This window comes from Labrus mixtus, chromosome 11 (genome assembly GCF_963584025.1).
Source record: "Labrus mixtus chromosome 11, fLabMix1.1, whole genome shotgun sequence".
Classification (NCBI taxonomy): Eukaryota; Metazoa; Chordata; class Actinopteri; order Labriformes; family Labridae; genus Labrus; species Labrus mixtus.
The window spans coordinates 12,369,487-12,388,234 of record NC_083622.1 but is presented as its reverse complement, the minus strand read 5'-3'; positions in this window follow the sequence as shown (position 1 = coordinate 12,388,234).

Sequence of the window (18,748 nt, the reverse complement as noted above, 5' to 3'; positions counted from 1 at the left end):
AACTTAAATTGCCACACTCTGTACACAACACCGTAAACCTCAAACGCTGATGTGGCCACCTTCTCGGGGCCAATTTGCATGTAAATCCGCCCGTGTTGTTTTAGTATACTGATTTAACGTGATTTACTGTGACTGCCGCAAGTAATTGTAATTGTTTACGCATCCCTTTGGAGGCATAAATTAAACTCAAACATAACTCAAGTGCGTGTGTGCAAATAGGGCTTTTTTTTTTTTTTTTTGCATTGATGAATGCTCGTTTCGCTGTGCGTCAAACTGCAGCGGAGAGCTTTCCTGACTCAAGTGTGCAGGGAGAAAATGTTGATTTTCCTCCGGAGAATGCATTCGATTTTCACAGAAAAACTTAATACCGCAAAATGGCCAATATAATCCTAATCCAATTTTAATATAAATTCAGTCCATCTCAGCAGGCTTGCATATTTTTCTTATTTTGCATTTATAGTTTGAAATAACATATACAGGGTTCCAGACGGAGTTTAGCTCTATTGCTTAACTAAGTGAATAAAAATTCATGATGCCGCCTTTCTTTTGTTCACTGCAGTGGTGGCTATATGTCTCCACCGCCGAGGGAAAAGAAAGAGGTCAGGCATGATAGTCCTCATAAGTCCATATCGTCATTGTAATGAACTGGTAGGTCCTCTGAGATCCATGTGTCCGTCCCTGTCAAAGTGTCCTTGAGCAAGACCCCAAACCTCTGCCTGTGTGCACCGACCTCCTTTAGTGAAATGTCACATGAATAGGATTCTCAGATGTGTACGAATGAAACAAACTGTATGATTAAACTGTGCACACAGGCTGCTGCAAAAAAAAAAACCGCTGCAACATTTTCGAGAGTGACAGCATGACCCTGAGTTTATAGCTGCAGTCTGTGCCAGCCATCTCTGCAGTCAAAATGTCCTTGAGCAGGACAGTGAATCCCCAACAGTTCGGTAACAGTAAACCGCTCTACATGCAAGTGTGTTAAATGCAAATCATACTCTGAAACTGCCACAGTCCTCGTCATCCCACCAGGGGGAGCCATGTGAGAGGCCTTCTGAGGTTATCTATTGATCACTCGCCACCATTTTTTTTTTCTCTCTTCAAGGCCTTCACCATCTGTGCAACTTTGATGGCATGTGCTGTTTTTTTAAAATAACCAGCCATAGGCAATGTAATCATTTCTCTGTAGTCCAACGCATGCAAATAAAAAACAGACACAGGGAAGAAAAAAACAACAACCATATATCCGTGTGCAACAACAAGGAAATCCCCTGTTGTCACGAGCCTGTTTGTAGATGCTAAAAGGTGAGCCGCTGCCTTCAGGGAAACATATCAAACACCATCACTTCAAAGAGTTTCAGTTTTATTGTAATCTTTAGTTGTTTCAATGGAGCGTATCATGTTGTGTTTCATATCGTTACCATGCTTTCTCTTTTATTTCAGACAGACTCCTTCACTGGATTTCTCTGTCAAATAAATCTGGAACAAACCTGAGGTTATTTTTCGTATCAATGTAGCATTTAAAGTCTTTTTCTTTATTTTCCTTTGTGGCATTGAAATACAACAATGTAAAAAAAAATGATTCAGTGTGTACTGCTAATGTGGGTCCACAGTGGACTGCAGTGAAATGACATTGTGCATTTCACATCCGCATATATACGTATTGGCACTCAACTTCACACCTACAAGGTATTTTAAAGGAAGCAGAGGTTTCGCGGTAACAAGTGAAACTACAAACAGGATGCCACCAACAGGACCACTCATCTGTCTTCATCTGTGAGAAGTTCACAGGAAGCACCCTTTTCTCCAAACTGCAGCTCTGATGGCTCTTCTTATAATTAAGCAATGTGTTAGAGTTAAAAAGCCGCACTCAGCAGAAAAAAGAAAGATGATTGTATAAAAGAGAGCAGATGTACGAGTCATTAAAGATACAGAGAAAATGAGCCAAGAACAGAAAAAGAAAGAACCTAGAGAGGAGTGAACTTTAAATAAAATGGTGTTCAGGCCTTTTGTTGTACAAGCTCCCTGTTTGTACGAGTTCATGCCCCCCACTTGCTTCATTTCATTTCAAACCTTTATTTATTCTCGAAAAGGACGCTGAGGTTTCCCTCATTTCCAATGCCGTCGAGATCACAAGCACAATAAAACAAGCAAAAACAACAACAAACACTTCAAATTGCTTACAGAAACCACTGAGATCCATTAAAAACTGTTACATTTTCAAACAAAGTGTCTAGAAATAAAACTCCCTATCTCTGCAATAGAGGGAAGAACTCCGATCCTTAATGTTTGTTGGAGGGCGTTCCATGAAATTCAGGCATCAAAAGAAAATGCAGATTTACCGAGTTTAGCGAAAGCTCGAGGGACTTTAAGAACGAGCCAATCAGAAGAACGGGTCATGTAGGCGCCAGAATTCCACTCCAACAGGTCTGGGATGTGTGGATGATTTTGACATGAGGAGGTAGAAAAGGAGACGTCATGGTCCTTGATGCGAGCCTGGTCCATGCTGTGAGCTACTTGCAAAGCATGCTGGGTACCTCGCAGTGCAAACCAGTCTGGTGGCAACACTTTTTCTTTGTATGAATTAGATAATGAGGGAGAAATCTGTAAAAAAAATATATATACTCTGTATATATGATATTCTGTATACGGTTAGGTAAACATACCTTATAGAGTTTTTATTGAAAAGACTCTTCAGTTCAAGAAAAACTATTGAGCAGCAGAGCTGGGCGAACTGTTTTTATGCAGTGTGTCCGCACCATGAGGCAGTAAAGTGAAGTGTAAAAACTGCAGTACCTGTAATGGCCACTTTTGTCTAGCTCTCGAAGTCAGTCAAGTGTCCCCATAGACCCCCAAAATGCCCGGCTTTACAGCAGCGGTAAGCTTGACTGCAGCTTTCTTCAGTCTCTTTAACTTGTCTCATTGTTTATGACAACTGTACAGGCACTGGCTTATTGTAATATGCAAAAGATTCTTTAAATTATATTAAGGCTTGAATTGATGTATAATTAGGGGCATGGATGCATCAATTCACCAATTATGTAAAGGACAACATTGCTTCACTTAACAGCTTCTTCCGTTTAACAAATAGACAACTTCAGTCAGCTACCAGCACAAATAGAAACTCATCGTGACGAACACTGTTTTTAACTGTTTAATCAGCCAGCTAATGAATTAGCCTTTGGGGATAGACAGTATAGTTGTGATAACTAGTGTTTGTCAACCTCTTGCTCCCCCCCTCTGGCCCCAAAAATAGTCACTTTAAACTTCAAAACCAACATTGCGTCGCTGAAAATCCACAGCACACTAATCACTGGCTGACAACAAAGCAGATATGCACACGTCTTCCATACAATCTATGGGCAGAACTAAGTTTGACACCATAATCTAGTGGTTACAACTGGCTTAACAAGACTGTGGAAACAGAACTCCTGAGTTGTGCTGCTAAAAATGTTCTACTTTCCACTCGTTATTCTTGCAATTTCTCGATTCAAAACCTATGGCTGTGTAGAATGCATGCACAGAACAGAATCCAGCAGACCCTTCAACACATTTACCTTTAAGGTAGACAAAAGAGATACAAATAGACCCGCTTACCAAACACAGGTTGACAGGGATCAGGTGATGAATCTAGGCTGCAGAAAGATGTTTCGATGAACACTGTAAGTTGTGTGCAGATAATTATGGGAGGGAATGAAAGAGTGCAGCTCGGCCTGTCGGTGCTCCTTTGAGAGTGTCAGTGTGAGGTCTGCTGCTGTTTGTGGCATCAGGAAGATGATTAAAGAAGCAGTCCGCTTTACTGCCCTGCATGCCATGCCTGCAGAGAAGACGCACATACCTTTTATCATAAGGCTGTATGTGTTACTGTAAATACCCTGCTGGACAAAGGCTACACTCTGCTAATAGCGTGGCTGATATTTGACACAACAGGATTCCATTCTCGGCGGGTTGATCTCACCTACATACTTTCTGGTGACTGCAAAGAAGATTACAAACAATCAAAATGAGTCATTTGCTCTAATTCACATCACAGATTTCAGAGACATTTGGAAAAAAGTTCTGTCTCGTGTTTTTAAAAAAAAGTCTGACCAAATCAGAAGCAGCAGGGATGCCTCACGTGTTCTTATCAAACAGACATGACATAGTGCGTATGTGCTGAAGGCAGGGTGTTAAACAGCTGCCGGCTCACATGCTGTAAAGCCCTGTAAACTCTGGAGTCTGCTGAGCAGTAATGATGCCACCACTTCTTAACTATACCTCACATGCTCGTTTCACACGCTGTACTGTATACATTTCCTCTGTCGCCGCCAAAACAGATATCAGAGACCTGTTATCAGTGGATTGTATGGGTCAGGCTCTAGTTTACATCCTTATTACAGAGCAGTATATGGCCCCCATGTGCTTATGTGTATTTTTTGCCGTTGGTGTGTTGCCCTACTTTTAGCGCGCCACAGCTCAGCCTGAAAACTTTTAAATTCTAAATATATCTTTAAAACCCACTGAAAGGTATTGAGAGTGGATGTGACTGACAGATTTGTCAACACAAGTGAATTAATCTCACTTTTTGGAAACTTGTTAAACATTTCTGATCGCAAGAATGTAAAGTCAGATTTATTTGCATCGTCAAACTCCTGGAGTATTTTCTGAAAAAAAAAAAAAAAAAAACCTCTGAACAATTGTTAAATACATATTGGGGGTGAAAAATTCAGCTGTTCACACGTGCAGCTCACCCTGATGAAGGAGTTTTAAGCATAAGTGAATGAGGCTTACGTCTCCTAAAAGTGATTTTTTTTTTTTTTACCACTGTAAGTTATTTAAAGTGTTTGAACACCTACAACTTTTAGTTTCATATGAATATCCTGAAAAATAGTCATTTGACAGCCCCTCTGCTATGTTTCTTCTGCTACTTTTGATGATGTGATATGACAGTTCAATTTACGAGCTGGTGCGAGAGAGAAGAGGGTGGTCTGTATTTCTGCCAACAAATATTTGCTCATCACTTAAAATTTGAGAATCTATTCATTACTTTAATTTTTTTTTTTTTTTTCATAATTTATTCTTGATTGATTTTTACGAGAACATTTTAATAGCAAACAATCATAAAAACCAACAAACCGACTAAAAGGGAACAACAAAACAGGCAGGAAACATAATAGACAATAAATGGATACAACAATGCAAAAAGTATCATCAGTGCATCACCAGAAGATAGGCCTATATAATATGTGCTTACAAACAAACAAAAGTCAATCGACACACTCTCTTGTTATAAACTGGCTAAAATTGTCATTACTTTAATTATTTATATAATTACCAGGCCTTTAATGGTAGGATTTACATTTGTCAAACTTGAGTCAGTTTGATTTTTGGGCTTTTTATGCCTTTATTTTAGAGATAGGACAGTGGATAAATCGGGGAGAGAGCACGACATGCAGGACAGGTGCCACAGGTCCGACCTGGAGTAAATTAACCCCTGAGTTAGTTATTCTTAAACATAACTTCCAGCTCTGCTAACCTGTATTTTTGGATGATGAAAACAAGCGTTGGTTGCAGACCTTTTGAGCACCAAAATGTCTTTGCTTATTTTAGCCTTTATGTTGCAAATGATGTCCCTGCGAGCCTTCACGTATCCCTGCCCTACAGAATGTGACTGCGCTGCGTCGTGACCTCACATTGAGCTCGCCTTCCGGGGGAGTAAACGGTGACATTTACCTTCTTTTTTTTTTTTTTTAGGCCGGGTTCTCTTATCCAATTGCTCACTATCATTTATTTGTGAACAGCTTTTGATAAGCAAAATGTTTTCCAAGGGACGTTGAAGGTCTTCTTAAGGAAATGACATTTCTGCTGACATAAAAAAAGGTGCTGTTTGTCCAATCAGCTGTTAATATACCTCCAAAGAAAAAGCTGAATAGGCAAAAGTACTTCAAAGCTCACACACTGTAAAATTAATCTTTTGATTCATCTTTTATTCCACAGTGTCAAGGATTTCAAATAAATCACATTTATAAAGATCATTTATTCTCTGAGACTTCATGTATATATGTATATATATCATGTGTATAACTTCTAAAACAGATTTTTGTTTTTACTGTTAGTACTAATATTTCCATTTGAATACTTTCATTTAGGATTCCTCATCTTATTAATTTAAATCTGCTCTCGTCTCCTTTTTCACATTTTCTAAACCTGTGTGGATGAGCATTATGACGCTGCACGAACAGACAGCTTTCTCTTTGACTAGTTCAGCTTCACATCACATTTCTGTATTTGTATTTTCAAGCCTGAGTGACGTCACACATCTGTTGCAGCACGGGGCTCTGGAGGCTCATTGGCGGCAGCCACCATGTTGGAAATTCTGTCTCAGCCTAACTTTCAGTCAACCTAACGACAGGTTGAGAGCTGGAGCTGAGGCGGGTTTTAAGCCTCTTGACACCTAAAACTCAGGTAAAGTTCAGACACTCAAAAAATGTACCTGAGTACAGTACTATATAAATGTACTTTGTTAATGTCCACCACTGCATAACAAACACATCACTCAACAATTTAAAGAAACAAAGTCCTTTGTGGGTCTTTCTATAAATATTATCTGAGGATGTTTCCACCAAAGAGTAGTAAATCATTTATCTCTAATGCATGAGATTTGAAGCCAGAGGCTAGAGAGGGAATATTGAATATTTTTACTTCAAAGTGTTTGTCACGCCAAGTGGCTCAACCACTGTTGAGAACTGAGAACTGAGAACTGAGGGCCACAGGTTGCATGCATCGCCCGGCAAAGGTTTGTTGACCGCAGACAGTGAGCTGAAGCAATGCACTGTTTACTTTGCAAACAGTAACTATGGCCGACAAACATTGAAAAGACACACGGCCGCAGACGATAAATACAGGATGAAATCCAAAGAAATGTGGCATTCAGATGAAGACAAACAGTCCAAACTGTCAGTGTTTGGATTGGAATCAGGGAGATGTTCTTCATTACTTATTTAGAAACTGCCTATTGAGAAAGGTTTGGCCAACAAGAAGACATTTTTGAAATCCTGTTTGATTATGATAAAAGAACACCTGGGTGTTGTTCAGATTTATACTGTCCTCATTGCTTGTTTTGTTTCATGGCAGGATGAAGAACGGTAAAAGACTTGAAGTACTCAGTGAAGTTCTGCACAGTTAGAAACTAATAAATAGCATCGTAAACCGAAGAGTCGATCAGAACACATAAACAGCCAATAAAAATTGCAGTCCACACAAACCCTGACTTTGTATATTAGGTGTATATATTTTTAATACTACTTTCTGTCACAGCACCTGCTCCCTGACATCAGTTTGCATGAGGTGTGTTAGTTTTATTTTAAAGAGTTCTGAGTTGCTGTTCTGCTTTCTTGTCTCCTCCCCCCTTCCACTCTGTCCTCTTCACTCTGCTCATCTGCATTGGATCTGCAATCAACACACCTCCCCCCCCCCATCCCATTCCAGGACACCTGCAAGATTCTGAATAAAGTTATCTTTTAAAGTGTCAGAGTTCATTCCCCCCCAACAAAATAATGAAGAGAAAATAACGAGTTAGAAAAGGATGCTGATTGTTTTAACGTAGGGTTCTGTATCTCAGTGAAACAACAATAAAACATTTTTTTTTAAAAACTATGTACGAAACTCTTTAATTAAGGTTACTATTCCAGTAAATTCCTTTTTATAATCTCTTGTTAGAGGGGGAAAAGAGATCTGCAATTCTAAGTTTTAAGCTTCTTATTTTGGAGAAGTGTTGATATGGGGTTGTTGGCTGACCTCTCTTCTAAACGTTCATAAATGTTTCCTTTGGCGATCATTAAAATTTAATCTCACCTGAACATCCAAGCACAGCGGATACCCTGCTCTCTTTTCAATCTTGCCACAAAGAGATTAAAATGTGTTGGTTTTTCTTTGCACATTCATTAAGCAATTTTACGCTACAATCACGAGTTTGACTTTCAAGTTTCATCGACCTCCAAGAATGAGATCCCTCCCATTTGTAATTCTAGCCCAATCGGGGTCTCCTTTTATCCCGCAATCACCCACTGTTTGACAAAACCATTGATTTAACTCTCTGCTGCTCCTAAATGAGATGCATTTTAAGTGCTTTGCTTTTTGATCATTCAAGACATTTTTTATCTCCAGGATCAGAGCTCGTGGTCTGCGGATCAGCGGCGTCTCAACAGCGAGACTTTCTGTCAGATCAGCTCGGTTTATTTATCTCCTTCTGCGGCCACAAAATGCCTTTTTTTGTTGTTGCTCTGAACTCACTGAAAGAATTTTGTATTCAACACATTGAATCATAGCAGACTAAGTGAAACAGCTTTTGATTGAAAGCCAGAACTAAAATATTGTTAACTAAGGATCTTATAGTTAACTAAAAGAGGAGAAACAATAGAGGCTTTTTTTTTCATTATAAAGGCAACATAATAGATTGGGGGGTGCAAAGCGGAGCTCATCAAGCCACGTAAACAAACACCAGGCTGTTTCCTGTTGTGCATATTCATCATATTCAGGCTCATAATAAAGGACAAATGACGCCGGGGTTATTCGTTAGAAACCTCAAACATTAAGACTATGATCTCTGAACACACCCCAACATTCAGCAGACATTATATTAGCTTTGTTTTTTTACAACCACTCGCAGAGTTCCCAGCAGCACCAGACAACCCAATAAAAACAGCAGAGACTGGGACTCATTGAACAGGTGTGTGACTTGGCCTTGTTCCCAGGATCAGCAAAGGTTTAAATGTCACACTGATCAAAAGTTAAACATAAACAAATCTTCTATCTTTACCAGAAGTTACCATTAAAGGAGAAATAGTGTTTCCCCCTTATTAAACAAACTACGCCGACATGGGCCCATCATAAATGTGACAAGGGAAGTTATTGTACGACTACATTAATACATCTGAATTAAGAGATTAAAAGAAAATAAGAAGTAAAACGTTACCAAAGCTCCTATGAGGAACTTTCAGTTTATGTCACTTCAGGTGCCCCGTGTAGACAAAGCAGTCGTCTTATCTCTTTGCTGATCGTGTCCTTTAAACAATCAAACATACCACTCACCATGAGTTTAGCTGTTTTAAAGGATGCAGCATTATTCACAAGCATTCAAAGTATAAATTCAGAAATCAATCTCCTCACTCACTGTCTATTTTGCTATTGTAGCTCATAAAGATGCATCAATATCAATAACAGCCTGTTTCATAACTAACTACAAATATGAATGTACTCAGCACTTGAGTCAATTCAGTGAAAATACAATGAATTCATGCTAAACAGCTGAGCATTCGTTATCGATAGATTTGAGGGTAAGCGCTCCCAGGTGGCTAATTCAAACAATGAGGATGCTAACATGGTGAAGGTGTTGTGTGTTGCCCACAGATTAAGGGAAAATAAGGTCTTTAAGGAGGATGGAGAAGACTGCCAGAAAAAGCTGCATTATAATGTAAGTTAGCTTTTTCAGCTTAAATTAGCCAAAACTGAAATGCTTTTTGCTGAGGGCTAGCATTAGCTTGTGGCTGCAGTGGTTGTTTCCACAGCAAAACAAGATGAATCTGCTTATCTTATTCTAGTTGGTGCTCGCAGCTGAAGCATTTTGTAAATCCTTACTGTAGTTACTTTTCTTGGTGATTATAGTTTGGACTTTAATTGTTGTGAGTGTTTTTTCTTTTGATGTGAGTATGTTTTTTTTTCTTTCTAATTTAAAACCTGCGCATAAAATTGATGCTATGCCGAATAAGTGAATCCTATGTTGTTACATTTTCCTGGTGGTTCCTGAGCTCTCATGTCTCGTATAGGTTCTTCTGGATCATTGGTGGGGACAGCCTGTTGCTATGAAACATCCCCCCCCATCCCATTTTTCAAGCCCAGCGCAGTCTTGGTAGATGGCTATTCATCATGAGTCTGGTTTTGCCCAACATTTCCATCTCTCAAAGGGAAGTTTTTTCTTGCCACTGTAACTTTGCTGAATGTTGTTAAGTGCTGCGCTCATGATGGATTAACGTTGGGTCTTGGTAACATAACAATGAGTAAGGTCTTTTAACTGCTATTGGTTAAGTGTCTCGAGATACCCTTTTTTATGAATTGGCGCTACACAAATAAAGATTGATCGAGATTGATTAATATCAGTTTATTATGTACTAGTTGCTTCAAAGAGGTTATTAATAAGCATCAGCTATAAAAACTACAAATATAGCCCAATGTCTGTCAATGGCTGAATATTAGTTCTTTGCAATGAGAGTAAACTGCTCAGCACTTTTGATCATGAATACAAGTTATTGATGTGATTATAAAAATGTTTTAGTTGGTTTGGGTGGGAACTTGTGTGCTGAAAATCTATTGCTCGCACAGATTTCTGCCCTCTTACAATACTTCTGTAGACTCAGGTCGTACTTGATAATGCTGCAGCCAAATGAAGAAGATTATCTTTTCAACATAACAAGCTTCATTATATGAATGTGTCAGTTGGAATGAAATGAGTTCAGCTTTTTTTTTCGGGTGCAAAGTCACTCTTCACATAGTAATATGTGGGCTTAGCAGCCACTGAACTCTTCTGTCAGGACGGGAGAATTATGTTGTTATTTTTTTCCCCCCCTTCGCCACAAATATAAGGAAGCTTATAGGTTCATGCTCCGGGTATTAACAGAGGGATTAGTGAGGAGGCTTCTGGGACGCTCAAGTCCGTGAAGCACAAAGCTGCAATCTCCGCCTTGCTGAGATATCTACTTGATGTAACACCATTAACAATTTATTTCAAACACACAAGGTCTTACAGAGGCTTTCCTTGGCAATCATTGTTTGTGTGTCGTGTCTTACCTGTTGTGTCTGTGCACGCTCCAGAGTTAAACAACGGTTTGTCTCTTCTGTTCTGGACCAAAACAAATTTGCTGATAAGAAGCAGCTGAGTCTGCTGCTGCTGCAAGATGTCGCTCGGATAAACTGTGAAATTGGACAAATGAGCTGTGTGAGCTAGCAGGCCTTGCTGTTCCTACAGTGTCCGGCTAAATGAAGCTAAATGAAAATTGTGTTGGTTATTTACAGCTGATTGTCAACAACATGCTGTAATGGATTCAGCCTGTTAGACCTCACATCAATGGAATGAAAAGTTGGACACACAGGGAAATATTTAGTGTGACATGCACTCCCCATTACAGTAAAATTAAAACTCTCCCACGTATTTTCATGTGTTGTTACTTCAATACTCTTTTGCAACTCAGTGAGAAATGTTACTTTATTAAAATTGATGAAACCAAAGAACTCCCACCACTTTAAGGAACTTGTAAACTTCCCTCTTGCAAGCTTTATGAAGTCACACCCTCAGCTACCTCTTATAAACTAATTAGCATTAGCACAGAAAAAAAACATGATGATCTTAAAAACTTAGAAATTGCACAAACATATTCAACCTGTAACCACTGAAATCTGTCTATGGCTGGAATTTGTCATCACTGCAGACTGTCAGAGAGTTTCTGCTGTTTTTATCACATAAATACATTTGTGTATAAAAAACTTTACTTCTACTTTTTTTTTTCGTATCCCTATCAATCATCTCATGATGAGTTAAAGTCTGCGTTTCCACTGAAAACAAAAGTGACCAGTTTAAACATCACAAGTCTCATTGAATCTGACTTTTCGAATCAGATTTGCACCACCTTCATATGTGGCGCTAAATCAGCCACATGTAGGATTTCTTGCCATGAGACCTTTGCTTTAACAGCCAGTCGCAGCTCTGGGCTGGCATGATTGGCAGGAGCGAGAGTAACTAGCAACCATTGAAAACAAACATGAGAAACAGCTGCCATGAAGGTGGTCAGTGGAGGAACAGTGAGGTGTTAAACCGTGTAACTATTTGGGTTTGACACTTCTGTGAAAGCAGAACTTGAGGGGTTATATCGTAGCTGCCATGTGTTTGAAAGCATGCTGGAAGAAATGCCTGAATGTGGCCTCAGAACAATAGTTCCCAACCTGGGGTCTGTAGGCGCACCAAAGATCTCAGTGACAACTGCAGCTGTGACTCAAGTGAGTCAGTCGTCTCATAACTAGAAAGTTCAATCCCCATCTCCTTCAGTCACATGTCCGATGTGTCCTTGGGCAAGACACTTCCAGTTACCTCCAGTTGCTCTGGCTGCTTCTTTGTCGTCGTCGGCAGCGAATGAATGTGTCCATGAATTTATCAGTCAATACTGATGAAACCTTTACATAGCAGCCTCCGCAATCAGGCTGTGAATGTGTAGGTTGAAAAAGCTCAAGTCCATTTACCATTTGCAACAAAATGGTAAATGCCTTAAAGCCAGGTTTAAGCTAGAACTCAAACCAGCGTAGCAGTCATGGTAGTGGGGGATCTCGTTGTCCTCGTCCTCCTCCTCACTGTCATATGCTCATAGATTCGCTGGCTTGCACACTTCACATACATGTCAACAGGAAACCGTGAACCTTGCTAACTTCCCTGGCCACCATGTTTACTTCTGTAAACACCGTGATGTGTGTGATTCTTTTGTTTGTTTGTTGTTCTTTGGTGGGGGTCAGTTAAAGGCCATGACCATGAACAAAGAAGTCTGATCAAAGCAATAAATATGTATTAGCATTAAGGCAGTGTGTACATAGTCAAAGTCTTACTGGGAACCACTGGCTCAAACTAGCCCACCATAACACGCTGAAAGGATTGACTTTAGCTGTCTCAACAGTGTAATTTAGCCAACTCAGTCTCCCAGAAATTAAGTTTGTTTGTTTTCATGGTACTTAAATGCATTCTTAATAAAGTCGAAGAGAAAATATACATTTTGAGTGAATGAACTATACATTTATGTGCCATGCTGCAGATACAGGGAGGTGCTTTTGGAAAACATTAGTTCTGTTTAAAGTGGCTGTGGGGGCGGCAGTAGCTCAAGCTTTAGGGACTTGGGGTCACCAGTTCAAGTTCAGGCAAAGAGCAAACAGGATCGGGACTGGTAGCTGGAGAGGTTCTTCAGCACTGCTGAAGTGCCACTGAGAAAGACACTGGACCCTCAACTGCCCTGGGTCCCCTGTGCATTCCCGTGCATGTCTATATCCTGTTTGTGCTTTCAAACTATTTGCAAACATTCTGATCATGTAAAACATGAGCATACACAATACAATACAAACAACCAAAGTTGCAAATGTCGCAGCAACACAAATAAGTTCCCTGAAGGTGATATTACTGATAGACCTTTATTGAGAATCAAAATTCTGCTTATTTCGAACACCAAAAATACTTTTTGTTTTATCAACATGGCAGCAGATCTGCAAATAATGCAAAACGAAAGTTTTTGGGTCTTGTTTTTTCAGAAATAGGAGAAGTATAGGTGATGTTGAAAAGTAGGTCAGTTTTTCCTCTTTCTTAGGAAGCTGTACGTGTATCTGTATTTACACCATTTACAATAAATCTAGAAGGGGAAGCACACCACCAGGGCTGTGAAAAAAATCTACCGCAGCAACTTCACACCCTTCGTATTCAGAGCAGCTTTGTTTATACTCTCCATGATTCTTGCTGATTCATGCTGATTCATGCTGATTCGTGCTCTTAATCGACCTGGCCGTTTCAAAACAGCCAGGTCGATTAAACTCCACAATGAAGTTGTCAAAACGACTTTTCTTTACTACGTGTTTTAGAGTGACACACTGTCACTTACTTTAAAGAAGGATAACATCAAAAGGTACAGAAGCTTCAAAATTAACTTCTGATCTTCAGTCATATTTGTAATTGAAAGCTGCTGAAAGAGAAAGAGAGAGAGAAAGAGAGAGAGAGAGAGAGAGAGAGAGAGAGTACTGTCTAAATTGCACGGCTAAGTTGGCAACGTTGTGGTGCTGAAATGGTTGCCAAGGCATTGGTGCTATTTAGCAATGTGTTCAGAAGTTCCTTGACTTTTTGGGAACCCAAAAAACAAGAAATGATACAATATAGGGTGCCTGTGACTTGGATATGTGTTGCCATGGAAACAAGTATATTGATATCAGTACATTCATTTTACTAGAATCGTAACAAAGTTGAAAAAAATCTGGTATTGTGACTACCCTACTTCACAGCGGCCTTTTCCTAAAAGCACAAGGTCGAGGGCCAGAGAGAAATACTTTTATAGATTTTTGGTATTTTTTTATAGAAGTTTATAAGTACAAGAACAATTTCCTGCCCTCCCATCTTCTTTTTGATGAATATTCAGAGACTCCATGCAACATGGAAACACTCTTAAAAGTATCTGCTAATGTAATTCTCTAATAGTTAGCAGCTCCATAAAACATTATTGCCCCCTTTTCTATTCATCCTGTGGGATACTTGAGAGGGAAAAATCTGTAAGAACAATAAACTGCGTCTGTTTTGGTGAAGTAAGATCATTTTAAAAACAAGGTAATATAGAACAAAAAGTCAACGTTGATACATGATGTATTGCTTTGATGGGAAGACAAACCTGTATTGTTTCTGTTTCTGATATTTGAGGCCTTACACATCGACCCATCATTCATCTATCTCCACCTCTCTTGTATAATATATGATTCTTATGCTGCTGCTTCAGTCAGCACACAGGCTGCTACTCTGCAGGTTTCTCTCTGTGCTTCACTGTGCATCTCAGCCTTGAGCTTGTTCTTATTTTGAGGGCTCTTTCACGAATATCTTCCTGTTGCATCAAATTCGTCTGACTTTGTTTACCAGATGTTGAAAAAAACCTCAGGGTTGTGGGTCTGCTGATGCTGTCCCTCACTCCTGTGGTGTGTTTGACATGGCTAGAAAAAGCCCCTATTTTCCTCTGACACATAAACCACGGACAGTACCAAAGTCAATTGACTTAAGTACTGTCCTTAAGTACATTTTTGTGAATCTATACTTGAGTATAATGTTTAGGGGTTGAAAGACATTTGAAATATATATTGTTCTTTTGACTCCACTACATTTCTATGAATGTTCTGATTATTCACTACTTTTGCTCTGAAGTCAGTTAACAAACATGACAAAGCAGAATGTAAACCTTTGTGTCCTTGACTCTAGGATTGTGAAAATAGGAAACTTAGTAATTTAAATATTTAAACATTTTTAAAAGCAAATATTCTCCATTACTTTAACTCAAGAAATAATCCGACTGAGCAATTTTCATTTGTATTAGGGTAATGCTTGACAAGCATTATCTATAGTTTGACTCAAGTACTGAACTGTGTGTACTTTGTCCACCACTTCACTGTACGTGCTACACCTGCCTGCAACCTGTGCCAGTGTTTTTACTGTGTGAATAAGCAAACACAACACACCAGGAAGAATGGATCAGCAATATTTGTTTCCATATGACTCATAAATGCCCCCATGCAGTGCCCTACAACTACTAATGCAACTACTTCTACTATAACTGCAACAACAACTTCAAGGTTTAATCAGAAGCCTTTCAATGAAAATGTTAAGGTTCTTTTAAACAACACATATAAGTGTTTTCTGACCTCACTGTTGAAAGGAGAATCTGTTTTAGTTGAAATTTGGTCAGGTATATGCACAAAAACAAGCAGGGCAAATGTCATAATGTAATTAAATGTGTGCTTTGTTTAGTTCAGGAAGCCTTCAGTGTCATGGTGAAGATAAAGAGTCTGGTGAAAGGTGAGGAGATTATTATGGGTGTGCTTAAAACACATTTTTAAACAGGAAGTGATCAGTGGTCTCTCTTTATAAAGCCTCCAACATGTTTTGTTGATCTCACATCCCCAGTAGGACCTTCTTGCTCTATGATGATGACTTATTATTTCTTCACTTTTCTCGGATTATAATAGCCATGACATTTTCAAACCAAATGTCGTTTTGCTGGTTCTCTCGCAGTCGAGGAAAAGTCTACCATTTCTCTTCCTCAGCTTTGAACTCATCACTCAGGACACCAAGGACCATGTTTTCAGATTTTTTTTCAGCGAATTTTAGGGCCTTGGCAACCTTGAGGAGTGTATATCCTGTTGAAAAAATGAGAAGAAATAAAATATACAGTACGGTTAATATTTTATAGGCTAGTTCCAATGTTTGCAGACTTAAAAAATATATATATATTTGGATTCCATGCCAGCGAAAAGTCAGTAAGAGAAGTCTGTATTTTTCAACCAGGATTAGTTTTTCAAGCTGTGTATTTCAAACCGCCTGTCTGTACTTATCCAGTGGAGTAAGAATAACAAGACTTTAGACTTTACACACTGGATATATGAAGCAGTTTGACTATACCCTTCTACAATGTCAGAACCAATCGACTACAATTTGATTACGATACAAATGCCTCTTTTAACCTGTGAACGATGGCGAACTTTTTAGGCCCTCTAGTGTAGCCGCATCAAACGACTTACAGCTTAGATTTCTTTTACCATGCACTGCTTTGATTATGGTCAAAATAATCAACTTGAGAGGCATTTGTTCAGTTTAAAGGCACACCAAAACTCAGTTATGTCTGAAAAAACCCATCATCGCCATGGTTTATTGGGCGGCTCAGTTGGTAGAATCAGTCGTCTCCTAACCAGAATGTTGGGGAATCGATCCCCTGCAGCCACATGTCTGTTGTGTCCTTGGGCAAGACACTTAACCCATTGTCGATGACGTATGAATGTGTATTAGTGACTTCTGATGGACACTTTACATATAAACCTGCCATCAATATGTGAATGTGTAGATGTGACCTGAGGTGTAAAAGCGCTATGAGTAGTCAGAAGACTAGAAAAGTGCTAGAAGCTGAAGTCCATTTACCATTTTGTTTCATTATACGGAGGAGCACCGGTTAATCTGTTTCTGATGAGTCTCGGTTTAACTGTAAATAGTAAGTTGCACAGAGGCTCCACTGTGGCTTACTTCTGAGCCTGAAAAAAAACAAACAATTATTTTGTGTGATTTACATGCAATAAATGGTTCTTAAATTTGCCAAAATAACAGCATCATGTTGAAAATAATTTAAAAATTTTAAATAAAGTATGGATTGTTAGCAGGACTTACCCTCAGATATCTGTTTATAAAGATCAATAAATTCTCCTCAAGATTACCACCAATGGGAGCCGGGCTGTCATTATCACAGGTTGCGTGATAGCTCTTGTTAAAGGCTGCTTTTCTACCATACGTCATTCTGATGAACAACTTGCACTACAAAAACATAGTACAAGTGAAAACCAAAACACTTCTCATACAAAAAAAAAAAAAAAAATGACACCCTTTAACAAGCAGAAACCTTGAGCAGGACTGGACTCCTACGTGAGTGGCCATTTGATTTTACCGAGTATGCCAGCATGTTCGGCTCAGATTAGGCTGAGCTGGTGATGTGCCATTCCTTACCATTGATTTGTTTAGAAAGCTGAGACATCTTAATACTCTGCATGTCAGGTGTCCAAAATAAGGAGCTGCACAGTTTGCAATGTGGGCAGGTCAGAATGACTAAATGGGGTGAATAAAACAGGACTTTTACCCAGTAGACAGGGGTATTTGTCTTTATTTAAATCAATAGTTAGCATAGACTTAAATCAAAGAAAAATATGTAAGAGGATTTCAGCAAAGCATGGATAAGCTCATAGCAAAAAAATATATTTTTACCAAAACAACAAGACAAAAACTCACCAGTCGTTGTCATGTCTGAACCAGACAAAACTCAGATGTTAACCATTTGTTTCTTATTGTATTTGTGCCTCAATAACTCATACAATTGACAAACGTATAATGTGGATTTTGAATGCATATGAAAAAAAAAACAAAAAAAAACACACTTTTGAAACCTGGTTGGGAAATGCAGCTATATATTATTGTTGTGAATTATAATTAAAGAAAATTCAGCTGAATTGTTTCATTTTCACGCCACAGTTGTGCTGCACCTCTTTCTTCCCTCCTCACACTAATATTTCTTTCTTGCAGAGCTATTTAATGAACAAGGAAATATTCAATGATACAGCCTCGACTGCTCTGTATTACACAATCAGCTTTATGTAAAAGATTTTTCCTTTCGCAGACAACCTTAATAGACTAACAGGAAAAATCCCACTCTGCCTCTGATATCATTTTAGAAGATAAGCTAAAGTAAAATATGGAATGTGAAAGTGCAAAAGGGACCTCGTCTACTTTTCTCTTTAGATTTGCTCCTCTGTCTCTTGCCAAAGGGGTGAATGGTCTTTTGCTGATTACAGAAGCGATTCGTCCCGTAGTGATGAAATATCAACACGCCGCACACGGCATCTTAGAAAATCCCTGTCGTCATTCTGTAAAACCGGCTGTCGCAGTGGAACACACCAGCTTGCGTAATACAGCCTGGTTGTCTTAATTTATGTGTGAAACACACATTTGAAGACTTCAGACATGAGTGCATAGTTGAAACTCCAACATTTTCTATTTTGGGACGCGTGCTCAGCTCGAAGACATTAACACTGTCCATTGTTGTTGTGATTTGGATATTTCAATTCATTTATCTTAAACATTAATAATATCAATAAAGGAACATATAACGACCCACTACGTCGATAAACAAAACCAAAAAATCCGGTTTAGATGTTATAACCCCGACAGGCTGGCACTCATTAATTCAATCACCTGTCCCATCTCACCTGGAGCCCAGTAGAGGGCCCACACGTGCGACCAAAGAAAATAGAATGACACTAAATAAACCCACATTTTGGCTCCAACAAAGGGGAAACTAAGTTACTGACACGGAAGAGGGAACAAATATTTAAGTCATAACGAGGGATAAGAAGTGCAAATACTTTGTTCCTGTCTTTAAGGAGGATTTTTTCTTCTAACTGTTCTATCTCTGTT